Source organism: Capra hircus, chromosome 18 (assembly GCF_001704415.2).
Source record: "Capra hircus breed San Clemente chromosome 18, ASM170441v1, whole genome shotgun sequence".
NCBI classification, from domain to species: Eukaryota; Metazoa; Chordata; class Mammalia; order Artiodactyla; family Bovidae; genus Capra; species Capra hircus.
In genome coordinates, this window is record NC_030825.1 from 41,016,656 (window position 1) to 41,035,337 (window position 18,682).

The 18,682-nt window shown below is 39.5% G+C and overlaps 1 protein-coding gene across 1 annotated transcript in view; it reads left to right on the forward strand.

The window, feature by feature from the left end:
* Positions 1,363-18,682, forward strand: part of HYDIN (HYDIN, axonemal central pair apparatus protein) — a 346,678-nt gene continuing 329,358 nt past the window's right edge. The window contains 1 exon segment of the mRNA XM_018063160.1: positions 1,363-1,435. The gene's annotated coding sequence lies outside the window, so the exon portion shown is untranslated.

Here is an 18,682-nt window from a genome sequence, read left to right on the forward strand (position 1 = left end):
TTAGGACAATTAGGTAGGATTCAGACACAAGCCCACTGTGCCTCTTAATATCTTAAACTTATCTAGTGGTCCCCCCAAACCTCATTTTGTAGACTAGAGGTTAGGAAGTGGGGCTCACAGCTGTTTGAACAATTCTTCCTTAATCACCCACCCCTGCCCCTCTTACGCACTTCACGTGTTACTGTCCGCTCTTGTGTAGGTATTGTCTTCTCACGCATGCTTAGTTGCTCAGACATGTCCGACTCTTAGTGACCCCATGGATTGCAGCCGCCTGCCTCCTGCCAGGCTTCTCTGTCCATGGTGATTCTCCAGGCAAGAATACTGGGGTGGGCTGCCATGCCCTCCTCCAGGGAATCTTCCAAACCCAGAAATTGAACTGGGGTCTCCTGCATTGCAGGCAGATGCTTTACCAGCTGAACTACCAGGGAAGTGTTGTCTTCTCCTGTCTCAGCTCAAATACCATCTCCTCAATGTGAGCTTCCCTAACCATCGTGTCTAAAGGGCTCATTGTCTTAGACATCTCCATCGTATCACCACATTTTATTACTGCATTGTAAAGTGATCTTGTCTATTCATCTGTTGTGTCCCACACCATAAGGAGAACTCTAAGAAATTAGGGACGCTGTCTCAATGATTGTTATCTTCCAGGGGCTAGAAAAGTGTCTCTGTGGTAAATGTACAACCCATAATTAGTGATCAATAGATAATTTATTCAATGAATGAATAGAAGTCAAGAGTTAGAGTCTCTGGGAGGTGTCTTAAGGCAGGATTTGAATGAGGCCACAGTCTAAGTGGAATCTGGGAAAAACCGTACTATATTTTCATCTGCATTCTCTGAGAAGAGAGATGGGGGTAAATACATGGAGTAGTTATTCTCCTAGACTTTCCTGGGCATCTGGCAGCATGGGTTCTGTTTCTGGCTCCTTTAAGACTCGATAGTTATGGACCATCCTACTTCGTACAGGGACATAAATTTTTGCAGATAACTTAAGGGTTCACAGACCTCCTGAAGAGGGAAAAGAACCCTTAAAAATTTATGGAGAGATGAAGAACCTCGCTGCAACACCGGCAGACAGGCATTAAATAAGATAATGCATGATGCACTTTTAAAGAACTAGGACAAGTGTCTGGTGAGAGAGGGTGCCTTTGGGGAGAGAAGGTGTCTGATGGAAAGGAAATGGCAACCCACTCCAGTTTTCTTGCCTGGAAAATCCCATGGACTGAGGAGCCTGGTAGGCTACGGACCATGGAGTGCAAATATCGCTGCCAGGCGGTTGCTATGGACGCTTGCCTTCTCCAATCATCGAGCGGCTTGCTAAGCTGTGCGGCGCTGCGTGGTTGCTGTGGCAACGGTGGTAACAGCTCCGCTACCAGGCGGCACAGGAGGAGAGCCCGCTGCTTGGAGCCGGGTTGGGAAGCCCTTGCTACAGCGTCTGTGAGTTGGACGCGGGGTCTTGGTGGGGAATGGGGCGCAGAATTGACAGAGGGTGGAGGTCACCGGGGTCGAAGGCCCTCGCAATGGTCGTGGGGTCTCAATATGAGGGGTATGAGGACTGGCTGGGGCCTCCCCTCGACTTCCAGCTCTTTGTCCCAGGGGTTCCCTAAGCTTTCCAGATCCCATCTCTCCCCAGCCTCCTCACGCTCTTTCTCCTCACCCCCTCTCCCCTCAATAGTGGAGCCTCCAGTTTCTGCTGGTTCCCCAGACTAGCTGTGTGCATGAGGAGCAGACATCAGCCCGAAGGACAGAGTTAGAAGTTCACCTTGCTTGTAACTTCTAATTAGCTCGGCCTTGGGCAAGTCATTTTCTGTATTTCCTTAACGGGAAAATGGGGGGCCATACCCCCTCCTCCCTTCTTCTCGGAATGACTCTGAGGATCAAATGCATTCCCAGTATACCCTGATATGATTTACCTGTGTGGTCTCACTGCATAGCTGCGCCTGTGAAATGACTGATGATTAACCGCTCTTTACATTTCTGCAGTCTGGGTTCATAGAGTGCCCCGTGTTTAGAGCTGTCGGTGTGACTCAACCACATGTCCTCACTTGTTTTACCTTAGATTTCTTGCTCCCTGCCTCTACAGAGTCTTGACCTTTTCTCTTCAGAATACTTAAACCAGTATGTATTTTATCTAGATGATTCTTCCCCACTCTCCTTTGCTTTACTCCTTAAAGTAATTGAGATCCTACTTAATGTTTAGTAGTAACCTAGATGTTTTGCAGGAAAAAAAGACAGGATTTGTGCTCTTGATGAGCTTATTTAGTAGAGTCATGTTTTACTCCTGTATTAGGTTGGGTATGCTAAAGTCAGCGTTGAAGGAACGCCTTCGTTGCTGCACTTGGGCTTTCTCGGGTTGCAGGCTACTCTGTAGTTGAGGTACGTGGGCTTCTCATTGCTGTGGCTTCTTCTGTTGCAGAGCACCAGCTCTAGACGCACAGGCTTCAGTAATCGTGGGCTTAGCCGCTCTAGGGCGTGTAGGATCTTCCCCGACCAGAGATCGAACCGGTGTCCCACGCACTGGCAGGCAGATTCTTAACTACTGGACCACCAGGAAAGTCCCTGTTCCATTATGTCTTGGTTCTTCTAAATTTTGCTGTAGCCTTCATTTCATTCTTCAGCTTCTTCCTTGAGAACATTGAGGAGGCTGTTGCTATTCATGTGGCTACCTGGACATCACTCTGCTTGGTGGACTGCTAAAGCCTTAGAATCATTCATGCATCCTTCTGGGCTCTCCTCAGTCTGCAGTGGACTGACTGTTGAGTGTTGATTGATGAAATGGACACAAGTATTCTCAGAACTAATGACCATTTCACCTCATTCTACAGCCCACTGACTAAACATCAAAGACAATCACCCAGCTATTATAAAGGTTATTTTTTTGTCTTTTATTTAGCTGAATATGAATAAATTGAATTTCCATCATCCCCATTGATATAACTCTTTTGAAGTCTTGTTGTAGAGATTGTACGTGCCCTGCATAGGCATCAACACTTGATATTATCAGTCTTTTAAAACTTGGTCTTTCTTATGGGAAAATGATGTTTACCACTTTGTTATAATTTACATTTGCTGGCTTACTAGTGAGATAAAGCAGTTTATGACTATTTACTACTGATAATTGATCTTCTCTGGGTTTGCACTCTTTATCTTTGTCCAATTTAAATCTGGGTGTCCTTTTTATATTGATCTGTTGGGGTATTTTACATACCCTTGGTATTGATACTTTGAGATATTGATATTAATTTTATCCCAGTATGTTCATAGCTGTTTTAAAAATTCAGATTCATTATGCATAATTTACATACTGTAAAATTCAACTCTATTTTTTCTTCTAGCTTTATTGAGATATAATTGACATACAGCACTGTGTAAATTTAAGCTGAACAGCGTAATGATTTGACCTATATTAAGGATGAAATGATTATCACAGTAAGTTTAGTCATCATCCATTATCTCATATAGATACAAAATTGAAGAAATATAAACAATTTTACTTGTGATGAGAACTCTTTAGGCTTTATTTTCTTAACTTTCATGTATAACATATAGCAGAGTTAATTGTATATATCATGTACATTACGTCCCTGGTATTTATTTATCTTATAACTGGAAGTCTGTACCTTTTAACTGCCTTTGTCCGGTTCCCTGTCCCTCAACCCATTACTACTGGTAACCTGATCTCTTTTTATATGAGTTTGCTTGTTTTTGAAGTATAATTGACCTCCAACATGTTAGTTCCTGTTATGCAACACCATGATTGAATGTTTCTATGCCTTTAAAATGATCACTACAACAAATCTAGTTATCTGTCATCACTCAAGGATATATAATTATTGAATACATTCCCCACACTGTATGTTTAATACCCATGACTCTCTTATTTTGCAATTGGAAATTCGTGCCTCTTAATCTCCATTACCGATTGCTCTCCTCCCTTCCCCTCCTCCCCTCTGGCAACCACCAGAAAAAAAACCATACAGTTTGTTCTCTGGGTCTATGACTGTCTCTGTTGTGTTATGTTTACTCATTTGATTTCACATACAAGTGATTACTTTTAGTATTCTCTGTCTGGCTTACTTCACTTAGCGCAATACCCTCTAGATCCATCCATGTTGTGCCAAATGGCAAGATTTCATTCTTCTTTATGGCTGAGTAATACTCCACTGTGTGCATATACCACATCTTCTTTATCCATTTTTCTATTGATGGGCATTTGGGTTGCTTCCACATATTGGCTATTGTAATAATACGGTGAACATTGGGGTGCAGGTGTTTTTTCTATTTAGTGTTTTTGTTTTCTTTGGATAAATACCAAGGAGTGGAATTGCTAAGCCACATTATAGGTCTAGTTTTAGTTTTTTGAGGAATCTCCACACTGCTTTCCATAGTGGCTGCATCAATTTACATTCCCACCAACAGTGCACAAGGGTTTCCTTTCCTCCACATCCTCACCAAAACTTATTTGTTGTCTTTTGGATCATAGCTCTTCTGAGAGGTGTGAGGTGATATCTCATTGTGGTTTTGATTTGCATTTCTCTGATTAGTGATCTTGAGCGTCTTTTCGTGTACCTGTCGATCATCTATAAAGAACCCAGAAATGAATTCACACTTATATGGGCAATTAATCTATGACAAAGGAGGCAAAAATATATCATGGGGAAAAGACAGCTCCTTCAGTACACAGTGTTTAGAAAACTGGACAGCTACATCCAAAAGAATCAAACTGGACTACTCTCTCATACTATGCACAGAAATAAATTCAAAATGAAATGAAGACTAAAGTATAAGACCTGTAACCATAAAACTTCTAGAAGAAAACATAAGCAGTATACTCTGAAAATGATCTTGGAAATATTTTTTGGCCATGTCTCCTCAGGCAAGGGAAACAAAAGCACAAATAAACAAATGGGAATACTTCAAACTAAAAAGCCTTTGCACAGTGAAGGAAACTGACAAAAGGCCACTTACAGACTGGGAGAAGATATTTTGAAATGCTATGTCTGATAAGGGATTAGTATTAAAATATACAAAGAAATCATACAATTCAATGTCAAAAAAGCAAAAGACCCAATAAAAACGGGCAGAGGAACTGAATAGACCCTTTTCCAAAATTTATTCCTTTTAGAATAAAAGATCAAATCCCTTATGATTATACAGTGGAAGTGAGAAATAGATTTATGGGCCTAGATCTGATAGATAGAATGCCTGATGAACTATGGAATGAGGTTCATGACATTGTACAGGAGACAGGGATCAAGACCATCCCCATGGAAAAGAAATGCAAAAAAGCAAAATGGCTGTCTGGGGAGGCCTTACAAATAGCTGTGAAAAGAAGAGAAGTGAAAAGCAAAGGAGAAAAGGAAAGATATAAGCATCTGAATGCAGAATTCCAAAGAATAGCAAGAAAGATAAGAAAGCCTTCTTCAGCGATCAGTGCAAAGAAATAGAGGAAAAGAACAGAATGGGAAAGACTAGAGATCTCTTCAAGAAAATTAGAGATACCCAGGGAATATTTCATGCAAAGATGGGCTCGATAAAGGACAGAAATGGTCTGGACCTAACAGAAGAAGAAGATATTAAGAAGAGGTGGCAAGAATACACAGAAGAACTGTACAAAAAAGATCTTTACGACCCGGATAATCACGATGGTGTGATCACTCATCTAGAGCCAGACATCCTGGGATGTGAAGTCAAGTGGGCCTTAGCATCACTATGAACAAAGCTAGTGGAGGTGATGGAATTCCAGTTGAGCTGTTTCAAATCCTGAAAGATGATGCTGTGAAAGTGCTGCACTCAATATGCCAGCAAATTGGGAAAACTCAGCAGTGGCCACAGGACTGGAAAAGGTCAGTTTTCATTCCAAAGCCAAAGAAAGGCAATGCCAAAGAATGCTCAAACTACCGCACAATTGCACTCATCTCACGTGCTAGTAAAGTAATGCTCAAAATTCTCCAAGCCAGGCTTCAGCAATATGTGAACCGTGAACTTCCAGATGTTCAAGCTGGTTTTAGAAAAGGCAGAGGAACCAGAGATCAAATTGCCAACATCCACTGGATCATGGAAAAAGCAAGAGAGTTCGAGAAAAACATCTATTTCTGCTTTATTGATGGTGCCAAAGCCTTTGACTGTGTGGACCACAATAAACTGTGGAAAATTCTGAAAGAGATGGGAGTACCAGACCACCTGACCTGCCTCTTAAGAAATCGGTATGCAGGTCAGGAAGCAACAGTTAGAACTGGACATGGAACAACAGACTGGTTCCAAATAGGAAAAGGAGTACGTCAAGGCTGTATATTGTCACCCTGCTTATTTAACTTATATGCACAGTACATCATGAGAAACGCTGGACTGGAAGAAACACAAGCTGGAATCAAGACTGCCGGGAGAAATATCAATAACCTCAGATATGCAGATGACACCACCCTTATGGCAGAAAGTGAAGAGGAACTAAAAAGCCTCTTAATGAAGGTGAAAGAGGAGAGTGAAAAAGTTGGCTTAAAGCTCAACATTCAGAAAACTAAGATCATGGCATCTGGTTCCATCACGTCACAGGAAATAGATGGGGAAACAGCAGAAACAGTGCCAGACTTTATTTTTTGGGGCTCCAAAATCACTGCAGATGGTGACTGCAGCCATGAAATTAAAAGACGCTTACTCCTTGGAAGAAAAGTTATGACCAACCTAGATAGTATACTCAAAAGCAGAGACATTACTTTGCCGACTAAGGTCCGTCTAGTCAAAGCTATGGTTTTTCCAGTAGTCATGTACGGACATGACTGAAGCGACTTAGCAGCAGCAGCAGCATTTATGGATGTGAGAGTTGGACTGTGAAGAAGGCTGAGCACCGAAGAATTGATGCTTTTGAACTGTGGTGTTGGAGAAGACTCTTGAGAGTCCCTTGGACTGCAAGGAGATCGTAGCAGTCCATTCTGAAGGAGATCAGCCCTGGGATTTCTTTGGAAGGAATGATGCTAAAGCTGAAACTCCAGTACTTTGGCCACCTCAAGACTTTGATGCTGGGAGGGGTTGCGGGCGGGAGGAGAAGGGGATGACAGAGGATGAGATGGCTGGATGGCATCACTGACTCAATGGACATGAGTCTGAGTGAACTCCGGGAGTTGGTGATGGACAGGGAGGCCTGGCGTGTTGCAATTCATGGGGTCGCAAAGAGTCGGCCATGACTGAGCGACTGAAGTGAACTGAACTGTACAGTTCTGTGGATTTTGAAAAATTTTTATGTATGCATGTAACTATATAGAATGATTCTGTTAACTCAGGAAGTTCTCTTGTTGCTGGTTGTAGTCATTCCCAGAAAAGTCTTTGTATCAACATATGTTATTATAATTTTTGGATAAATACCTGGGAATGTGATTACTAGGTTCTATGGTAAGTATATGTTTAATTTTATAAGAAACTGTTTTCCAAATTAACTGTAGAATTTTGCATTTCTATCAGCATAGTATGAAAGTGTCATCTGCTCCACATCCATGACATCTAGTGACAGTCTTGTTCATTTTAATCATTTTTGTAGATGTGTAGTGGTTTTTCATTGTTTCAAATTTGCATTTCCGTGATGCCTAATGATGTTGAACAACATGAATTTATCGATTATTTTATCTCCTCTTTGGTGACGTTTGTGTTTGTATCTTCTGCCCATGTCTTATTCACTTGTCTTCTTATTGAGTTGCCTTTTGGAGTCAAAAGTTTTAAATTGTGATGAAGTCCAGTTTACTGTTTTTTCTGTTATGTATTATGTTATCTAAAATTCTTCACCTAACCCAAAGTAACACAGATTTTCTTCTGTGTTTTTTTTCTTGAAGTTGTATAGATTTAGTTTTACATTTTATTTCATGTTTTGTATATGAGCAAATTTAGAATTATTTAGGGGAAGGTCCAACAGTCCCTCTAGCTTGTGTGGGAGAGTGATTCATGTGATCACACAGGATAGGGGAAGTTATTATTTATTATTAATTAGTGGTATAGTTTTACAAGCTTCACAGGAGCTTTGAGAATGTTTTTATATTTTAACATAAAAAAATATTTAGAAGAGGAAAACTCGCATCAAGTGTGAGAGAACCGACATAGCCTATGAGTGAGTATTGAACCTATGTTTAAACTGCTGACTGGGATCTGCATAGAGTAGAGATGCTTGACTCTGGATTTATGTTAATAGGTTTGTTTGTTGTTTGTTTTGAGGTGAAAGTTTTTTCAGGGAGGAAACACACTCCATAGACAGAGTGTGGGCCATCTCAGAAGGCAAGAGAGGCACCAGGTTATGGGGTTGTCAGTTTTTATAGGGATGGGTAATTTCATAGGCTACTGAGTGGGAGGAGTATTCCAGCTCTTCTAGGGAAAGGATGGGGACTTCCAGGAATTGGGCCACTGCCCACTTTTTGACCTTTATGGTCATGGTGCCTGTGGGTGTGTCATTTAGCATGCTGATGTGTTTCAGTGAGTGTATACTGAGACTCAAAGTCTAGTGGAAGACAACTGGTCTGTCATCCTGGACCTTGTTGTCTCTGCTGCTGCTGCTAAGTCGCTTCAGTCGTGTCCGACTCTGTGCGACCCCATAGACGGCAGCCCACCAGGCTCCCCTGTCCCTGGGATTCTCCAGGCAAGAACACTGGAGTGGGTTGCCATTTCCTTCTCCAGTGCATGAAAGTGAAAAGTGAAAGTGAAGTGGCTCAGTTGTGTCCGACTCTTAGTGACCCCATGGTCTGCAGCGTGCCAGGCCCCTCTGTCCACGGGGTTTTCCAGGCGAGAGGACTGGAGTGGGGTGCCATCGCCTTCTCCCTGTTGTCTCTACTCAGTTGGTTGTACCCTCAGGCTAGGTCATTCTTTTAAAGGTTGTACCCTGCCCACTTTCCCGCCTCATTCTCCCTGCAGAGGTTTTACTCCCATAATCTTTTGGGGAACAGAAAGTCGACAGTCTTCTGCAGCTGCTTCAGTGCTGAGTAGTTACTGAAGTGCTGCGTCGACCCTGCCTGTCAGGGAGTAAGCATTTCTGGATGCCTGATCTAGGGGCCCCAGGGGCAGGATGACTTCTTGTTTTGAGTTGGTATGGCTGGAGTCCTCCCATATGGCTCTAGTTGTTATCTTAGGTTTATGTTTAGTTTAGATTTTATGTTTATTTTCATCTTTCGGAGAACAGTGCTCACAGCTTTTAACTGATCCCCAGTGGGATTTGAACCTCGAAGGTTAAAGATCACTGGTTTAGGACAGCACATTTCAGAGTGCAGGGCACAGTGACACACTCCATCTCAGTTGCTGTTGTTAAAAGTGAAGAAGCAACTGTTTCTGAGGGCAGATTTTTTCTTTCATATATTTTCTCCCAAGATCTATTTCCTCATCAACAGTTGCACAGGAGCTTAGCATTTGGCTGCTCTTCATATAAAATGTCTTGTAAGGGGAAGCCAGGCTTGAAATAAGGCAAAAATCATTGTAGGATCATGACTACAAGAATTCGAGTTGGACACAGCATAAGTGAGGAATTGACATATCGCATAATGCCTCTACCGCAATTTAACTTCAAAAGCTGTGCAGTCAGTCTTTTTACATCTTTGAGGATTTAAAGTGCTTTAGTTCTCTGATTTTTTAAGGGTCATATTTATGTGTTGCAGTGGTGGAGGAGAGAGGGCTTTTTAAAAGTCTTTCGTCTGTGACTGAAAGACTTGTCAGAAAGTGTATAGTATTGTTTAAGCGGTGATCTTCATCTTAAAATGAATACCAAAAAGTGAGCTCGTCTTACTTTGAGGAAAAATTAGTGTGACATGACTAAGAAAAAAATCTCATGTAATTTCACTGTCAGTTCATAAATCTCTCCTGAATTTTATTTTTAAATGGCATCTTCTTGCTTTAATAGGCTATCTAAAATGTCCTAAATATAGGGTTGCTCTATTAACATTATGATCTCACATCATTTATCTCTTTTTATTTTTTTAAACTACTCTTATAAACCCAAGTTAAAAAACTTCGCCCCTAATTTTGTATTCTGTATAACTATGTTGTTGATGCTTGTTTTTATTATAAACAATCCACCAGGTTTGCGGCAATGACTTTGAAAAATCCTTAATTAAAATAAATTTCAAGGGTAAGCTATTTTTATTCATGCCTAGAATCAATCACCAATACTTGTGGCTTTTAGAATAATAACAGTGTGGTAAGCATATTTCAAAACCAAGAAGGCTGAAATTTATGTTTATGAAAGGCAAAAAATTAGTCTTGCAATACTTTGGAATGTCCCAGGTAATTAATTATAGGTGATGTGTATTATATGAAAACTCAAAGATTTGAACAGGAAGTAGAAAACAGGAGCCTTAGGTTATTTCATTTCTGATATAATCCCTGTCACTCTCAGAGGGAATTAAAGTTTAATAAAAAGGAGTAACAGAGAAATATAATCCAAGAATACTGATTAATAACTTTAGCACCACCAGAATGAGATTCTGTAATAAATAGTAGACTGCCAGTTGCTAAATCATGAAATATTGCAGAGAGGAAAAAGGCAACACACTCTTTCACTATATGGCTTGTTATGTTAAAACTGTTAGTGGTAGGGAGGTTTTGTACTTGTTAATCATTTGTGTTTTTGCATCACTATTTGTAATTACAATAAAACAGATGGTTCCTAAAAAGATCGTGTGCTCTTAGCAATTAAAATCATGGCAGGCAGCTTTTCCTCTTCCCCAACATACAATTAAACTGAATAGAATCACACATCCTGTGGATTCCTCTGAGTAAAAGTTCTGTGCAGATTCAAGTAGATGAGCATTCTCTTCCCCAGCCCTGACATTTTAAGCCCTACAAGTTGAGAACGGTGAAGCTGGCAGAGAACTTCCAAACTTGGGTGTTTGAAAGTAGTGAGCCCTGTCTGCTTTCTTCCCAAGTCCTATTCTTACCATATGGGGATTAGTAGAATTTGTTTTTAAGTGGGATCTTTGGAACAACCTAACAACCATTGGATGTATTGTTTCTGATACGGCTTTCTAACTTTTGAGAGCTCAGCTAGCCAGTGAATTTTCTCAAGGGCACAGGAAAAGTTGTATTTTTTTCTTTGTCAGACAACTAATGTTAACTTTTGCTTGTGAAAAAAAAAAATTCTTTAGAGTTTTTCATCTAAAGAAGACAGAATTTACTTTGGGTTCTAGGGAAAACAAATTCTACCTTAGGTTTCTGTTACAACAAATTAACTTCAGGAGATTTTTCAACAAGGACTCAGCACCCCATGAAATATTTCGCTCACTGATGTATGGCTTTGCGGCTCGTGTCCCTTCCTTGAACCAGACCTCAGCAGTGTTAATGGGTCTCCCCCAGAGAGGTGGAGTTGGAGCCTGTGGTGATTTGCTCACAGGTGAAACCTTGGAAATAAGTGTTTTGTTTGCATGAGCATAGATAGGCCCAAGTATACATTTAATGATTTTTAGGTACGGCTTTTGTGCCCGCAAGTAAGCAGTTATTTGCTGGTTTAATTAACCATCTGCACCTTATTATGATAGTGCAGCTGGCTAATTATGCCTGGCACTTGTAGGGCAGGTTAAACTTCTCATCTCCATAAAAAGTGGATTTTCATCAAAGGACAATTACCTTTACAAATGAGTCCCTAAATTTAACTAGTTCAGTTTGAGGTCACCACTCATGGGTTTGTTTTGTTTTGTTTAGAAGAGAAATTTATATACGGGTAATATTTGGTAAGTAATGAATACAGAGCCATAGGACAGACTTCTATTATGAGTCAGGCACAAATGATATCCCTGCTGAGTTCAAATTATTTTGGTTTCTCACTTTGGAAAAGTTGTTCATTAGTTTGGATTTACAAGTATTAATGAACTTGTGTGAATGACAACTTGGATCATTCATTGGGACTTCAAATGGAATGATTTGTGTATTTCAAAATCATTTTCAGCAATAGTTGTTCATTTTTCTTGTAACTGATTGGATGGATTGTTTGAGAGAACAGCAGAATGCTAGAGAGCAGAATATAAAATATCAGTGTAGGTTAAAGTTGCAGTCAATACCAATTAACTAAGTTTGATGTAGATCTGCTATGGGGAATCTTCCCATATTTGTTTATCCAAAATTATCTTTAATTTACTCTTGAAAGATATTTTTGCTGGCTATAGAATTCAAATATGGCAGTTTTTTCTTCCAGTAAATTTGGTTGCATAATTCTACCATTTTTTGTCTTCCATTATATTGGGAAATTAGCTCTCAATCGAACCATGGCCTCTTTGAACATAATTTGTCTTTTTTTATTGGCCTTTTAAATGATTTATCTATTTTTAGTTTTCTTTACCATTTCTAAGATGATTCTAGGTATGGATTTTCTCCCATCTATCTAGCTTGGGATTTAGTGGACTTCTTGAATCTACATACTGGTCTTTTTCAACATTTCGGTAGAATCCTCAGCTATCATTTTCTTAGATATTGCCTCTGACTCATCTCTTTGCTCTCAAGGCTCCAGTGATATCAGCTCTTTCTCTTCCATGTCTCTTAACTTCACTTGTATACTTAAGAAACGTCTACATTTAGCTACTATACCTCTCATTGTTAGATGTTCTATTTGGATCTTATGAAATTTTCTATACGACTTCCCCCAGCAACTTCCCCCTACAATGTTTTGTTCTTAAAAGCTTCCGAATCTAAAGAAAACTTGAAATAATAGTACCTAAATGCCCTTTACTTAGAGTCATTAGTTGCTAACATTCTGCCACATTTGCTTTTGTGTCCTTTCCCATTGCTCCTTTAAATACATGAACAGATACTTTCTAAGAAGAGCAAAATTCTTTCAGGTAATCACCATATTGTTATCACAGTCCATAAGCTTAAAATTAATACAGTGTTAATACATTCTGTTTTCATTTCCCCTCCAATTTTCAATAGTGTTTCCTTTTTCTTTTTAAATTAAATTCAGGATTCAGTCAAAGGTCTTGTGCTTCATTGAGTTTTTAAGGTTTTTAGTCTCCTTAGTGTAGAATAGTTCCCCTGATGTATTGGAGGGGGGCAGGGGGACGGTGTTGGTTTTCGCTATTTAGAATATTAACATGTTTGAAGAGTCCATTTGATTTCACAGAATTGTTGTATCATTTTGGTTATAGATTCCTATGTCCTAAAGAGATCTTCAGGCTTATCTGTTAGTACTTCAGACCCAGTAATATAGTTATTTCATAGTCTGTATCCATTAAGTACCCTCTATGAAGTCTTTGATGATCTACTGTCTGTTCAGTTCAGTTCAGTTGCTCAGTTGTGTCTAACTCTTTGCAACCCCATGGACTGCAGCACGCCAGGCCTCCCTGTCCATCACCAGCTCCGGGAGTTTACTCAAAATCATGTTCATTGAGTTGATGATGCCATCCAACCATCTCATCCTCTGTTGTCCCCTTCTCTTCTCTCCTTCAATCTTTCCCAGCATCAGGGTCTTTTCAAATGAGTCAGTTCTTCACATCATGTGGCCGAAGTACTGGAGTTTCAGCATCAGTCCTTCCAGTGAATATTTAGGACTGATTTCCTTTAGGATGGACTGGTTGGATCTCCTTGCAGTCCAAGGGACTCTCAAAAGTCTTCTCCAACACCACAGTTCAAAAGCATCAATTCTTTGGTGCTCAGCTTTCTTTGTAGTCCAACTCTCACATCCATAGATGACTACTGGAAAAACCATAGCTTTGACTAGATGGACCTTTGTTGGCAAAGTAATGTCTCTGCTCTTCAATATGCTATCTAGGTTGGTCATAACTTTTCTTCCAAGGAGCAAGCACCTTTTAATTTCATGGCTGCAGTCACCATCTGCAGTGATTTTGGAGCCCCAAAATATAAAGTCTGTCACTATTTCCACTGTTTCCCCATCTATTTGCCATGAAGTGATGGGACTAGATGCCATGATCTTAGTTTTCTGAATGTTGAGCTTTAAGCCAACTTTTTCCCTCTCTTTCACTTTCATCAAGAGCCTCTTTAGTTCTTCACTTTCTGCCATAAGGGTGGTTCATCTGCATATCTGAGGTTCCTGGTAATCTTGATTCCAGCTTGTGCTTCATCCAGCCCGACATTTCTCATGATGTTCTCTGCATATAAGTTAAACAAGCAGGGTGACAATATACACCTTGATGTACTCCTTTACTAATTTGGAACCAGTCTGTTGTTCCATGTCCAGTTCTAACTGCTGCTTCCTGACCTGCATACAGATGTCTCAAGAGGCAGGTCAGGTGGTCTGGTATTCCCATGCTTTAAGAATTTTCCACAGTTTGTAGTGATCCACACAGCCAAAGGCTTTGGCATAGTCAATAAAGCAAAAATAGGTGTTTTTCTGGAACTCTCTTGCCTTTTCAATGATCTAACAGATGTTGGCAATGTGGTCTCTTGTTCCTCTGCCTTTTCTAAATCCAGCTTGAACATCTGGAAGTTCACAGTTCATGTGCTGTTGAAGCCTAGCTTGCAGAATTTTGAGCATTACTTTACTAGTATGTGAGGTGAGTGCAACTGTGTGGTAGTTTGAGCATTCTTTGGCATTGTCTTTCTTTGGGATTGGAATGAAGACCAACACTTTTCCGACCTATGGCCACTGCTGAGTTTTCCAAATTTGCTGGCATATTGAGTGCAGCACTTTCACAGCATCATCTTTTAGGATTTGAAATCTCTCAGTTGGAATTCCATCACCTCCATTAGTTTTGTTCATAGTGATGCTTCCTAAGGCCCACTTGACTTTGCATTCCAGGATGTCTGGCTCTAGGTGAGTGATCATACCATCGTGATTATCTGGGTTGTGAAGATCAGTTTTGTATAGTTCTTCTGTGTATTCTTGCCACCTCTTCTTAATATCTTCTGCTTCTGTTACCTTCTATATTCTGCTTCTATCTTCTACCGTCTGTAGTTTCTGTTAATTTTGCTCATGGTGTCTTGTTTTCCTATGTGAGGTCTTGTTTTTTTTTCTTCATTGTCCTTGAAATATTATTTTTAGGGATTTTAGTTTTTTAGTGTCTGATAGGATGGTGCCTTCCTCCATAGGAGATTTGTATTTACTTCTGCCAGGCACCTCAGGATTTGTTAGTTTGGGACGACCCTGAACCTAGCACATGCCTTGAAGTTCTGTGAACAAATTAAGTGATATACCCTGGACTGCAAATTTGAGTCAGAAGTGACCCCACCTATATGGATATTTTTTCCCCTTGTTTTTCTTTTTATTCTCTTTTTCTTTTTAGCACCATGGTAGATTTTATTGTGGCTTTCTGGGGGTGGTGATGGAGTCGTCAGTTTTCATTGTGGGCCCCAAGCTAAGGTGAAAAAGATCTCTCATTATACTTCCCATCTTGAGTGGAGTATGATCATTGTTTCATATGTTATTACCCAGCAAGATCAATAAAACCAAAGCCCAAATTTATCTGGATTAGCAAATGCCCTAGGGCAAAAGTTGGTATGAGTTCTAATGCTTTGCTCACTTCTCTGGTGTTTGATTTCCTTCAGATTTTGGTCTGGAAATTGTTGACTATATTGAAAACTCTTTAATACTTTAAAGGAGATTGAATTTTTTTTTTTTTTTTAAAGATTCCCTCATAGCTCAGTCGGTGAACAATCTGCCTGCAGTGCAGGAGACCTGGGTTTGATTCTTGGGTCAGGAAGATCCCCTGGAGAAGGCATTTTTAGTTGTGTTCATAGGACTTGTTGGCTCACCTGTTACCTGCCGTTACTGGAAATGGAGGTCCTGTTTAGTTTTAGAAGAAAGTTTATAGTTGTTCTTATTAGAGATATAGGCTGGATACAGATATTTTTCATACTTTTAATGGGAATCGATCTGGCCAAGCCCTTTGAAAGCACCACACTCAGAATTTTCTAGTCAATATATAACATTGTGATAACTGAAAGAAGAAAAATGGCCCTGTAGTACGCTAGACAGCTTAAGTATAGTGTTTTAGTTTGTAACCAATCTCTGTCATTGGTTTTCATTACTGAATTCTCTTATGACAGCCATCCAATATGAATTAAAAGAATTCCATTTGACATTTTAATAAAAGGTGGACATGCAGCGTTTAACAAGTAGCTGCTTGTGAGGGTGTATGAGACAGTGATCAGTGTGGAAAGCACTCTTGAGCAGAGTCAGGCAGGCTTGCTGTTCACTTGCTTCTGGGGTTCACCACATCCTTAATGGCCAGTGGAGATTGATGAAAGCATTGGTCCCTTTCTTCACTCATGTTTGTTGAAACCATGGAAGGGTCACTGAGGAAATCCAGATTTGCTCTTATGTGAATGGCTGGCTTTCATTAAGGAGACTCTGTGAAGGAAATCTGATTCCCAGGCATTATTTTTGTCAGAGAATCTGGTTAACAAATAAGATCACTTTTAAATAACGTTGCAAATAACTCTAGGTTGTTAGTACTTGGAGAAAATGATGTAAAATGTATCAATTTTCTGTAAAGGATTTTTCTGTGTAGCCCTCTATAGACTTTCATCCTTCAAAGTGTGAAAATGAAATAATTTTTGTTCTTTCTTCTGGACTCACACACTCTGGATGACCAGAATATTTGGATCCATGTGAGCTTCTGCAGAGACCTTGTTACATGCCAGTCATATTCAAATATGGGCTTGGTAAGAGCAGAATAATTTATATATAGAATTCCTATCCTGGGTTTTATAATCCCATATCTGATGATTTTTCATGATTTCCAGATTTCTAGGCATCCTGGAGAGTACATCTGATGGTACAAATGAATTAATCTATATAGTATATGTAAATACAAAATGTATAAACTTACTCTCTCTTAACCTAATAGAAGTGAGGCATTTTCTACTGGTTTTGGAAATAAAACCCATGCCTTTGCATAGTAGTTATTTATAAAATCATCCTTCTAATTGCCAGGAGTAATTTTCAGGTAAATGTAAAAGTCCTAAAAATATAACAGCTATCACTAGAGAGTGTCAGATTTCAAGTGACAGAATCTCACTTCACGTTTCAGTACTGCTCAAACAAGAAATTTATTAGTTTGTGTAGTTGGGACACTAAGACACTAGGATGGCTCGTAAGATCAAAAGATGAGCTGTAGATATCAGGGCCTCAAAGTTTAGAACTGCTTTCAACATGATTGTGATTCACTTATATTCATCTTTGTTCCTGCCTGTCATCCATCCATCCTGCTGACATTTCAGCTTTTATCTACATGGCATTGACCTGCAGAAAACTTTCTCCACGTAGTGGAGAAGATGCCTGCTGATATCTTTAAATTTATTTTCAGCCCAGAAGGTCCAAAGAAAGAACTTCTCTTTCCCAGTGTTCAACTATCACTCAAGAGAAGATTCCACTTGACATTATTAGGGTCACATTGCTCACACTCAGAAACAATCAGAGCATAGGAGAACAGGTTACCATGAGTGGCCAGGTCTGCCTCTGCCTCTGGACAGGGCAGTGGGTTCTTATAGAAGGAACAAGAATGGGAGGGGGAAATTAATACTGGACAACTCAAATCCTTTACAAAAATAGATTGTTAAAAAGCATTAAATACTGTTTAAAAGTATTCCTTACTGAGTATGCATTCTTGAGTCTAAGTAACATAAGCAGGTTTGAGAAAATGATCCGCTAAACCTGTTGTCGTGTCATATGAGAAGATATTTTCTCATGTTAGAAAAATTCTATAGAGGAATTGATACAGCACACTGGAGGAGAGAATGCGTGAATTAGGGATTTTTTTTTTGGTTAGGAAAAGAAATTAATACACCCAAGATTTTCCTTTGCTTAGCTAGATTTCTTTCACAAAGAAGTCATTAAGAGATCATAGACTGTAGCTTATTTTTAAATTATTTTTTATTTTTGCTAAACCAGCAGGAGTGCCATTTCATCTATTATCAAAATAAGTCTTCATTGATGTAATGGTTAGATCCAAAAAGGGGTTTTAGTTATCAGTAAATGATAATTTCAAAATCTCTTCTTTGCTGCAACAAATTCATAAATAAATATGCATCTGTTTATGAATTTTCTGCAATGAAAATAATATGATTGCCTAGCATTCATAAGCATATAAAATATATTACTTTTGAGCGATGTGCATTTGTATGTGGATTGAAGCAAATTCTCCAAATGAACATTCATCATGTGTTTCGTGAAACCAAAGGCATTCTCAATGTGCTTTTGTAAGCCTACTGGTTTTTAGACTCTGGTGGTAACAGAATCAATGGCATATAAATTAGCAGTTATTTTATTTTAGTAAAGCAAACATGGATTGAAAATAGCTTGTCTGCCATGTTTAAATTAGTATATTTGACAAAATGAACAGGTCTGTCAAAAACTGCTTTTACATGTTATGGTCTGGAACCATAACTCTCAAGTTATTTATGCTATAGTAATACATTACATTAATTAACTGAAGACAGTAGGGAAAACCACTAGACCATTCAGGTATGACCTAAATCAAATCCCTTATGACTATACAGTGGAAGTGACAAATAGATTCAAGGGATTAGACCTGATAGACAGAGTGCCTGAAGAACTGTGGACAGAGGTTCATGACGTTGTACAGGAGGCAGGGATCAAGACCATCCCCAAGAAAAGGAAATGCAAAAAAGGCAAAAAGGTTGTCTGAGGAGGGCTTACAAAAAGCTATGAAAAGAAGAGAAGTGAAAGGCCAGGAGGAAAAGGAAAGATATACCCAATTGAATGCAGAGTTCCAAAGAATAGCAAAGAGAGATAAGAAAGCTTTCCTCAGTGATCAG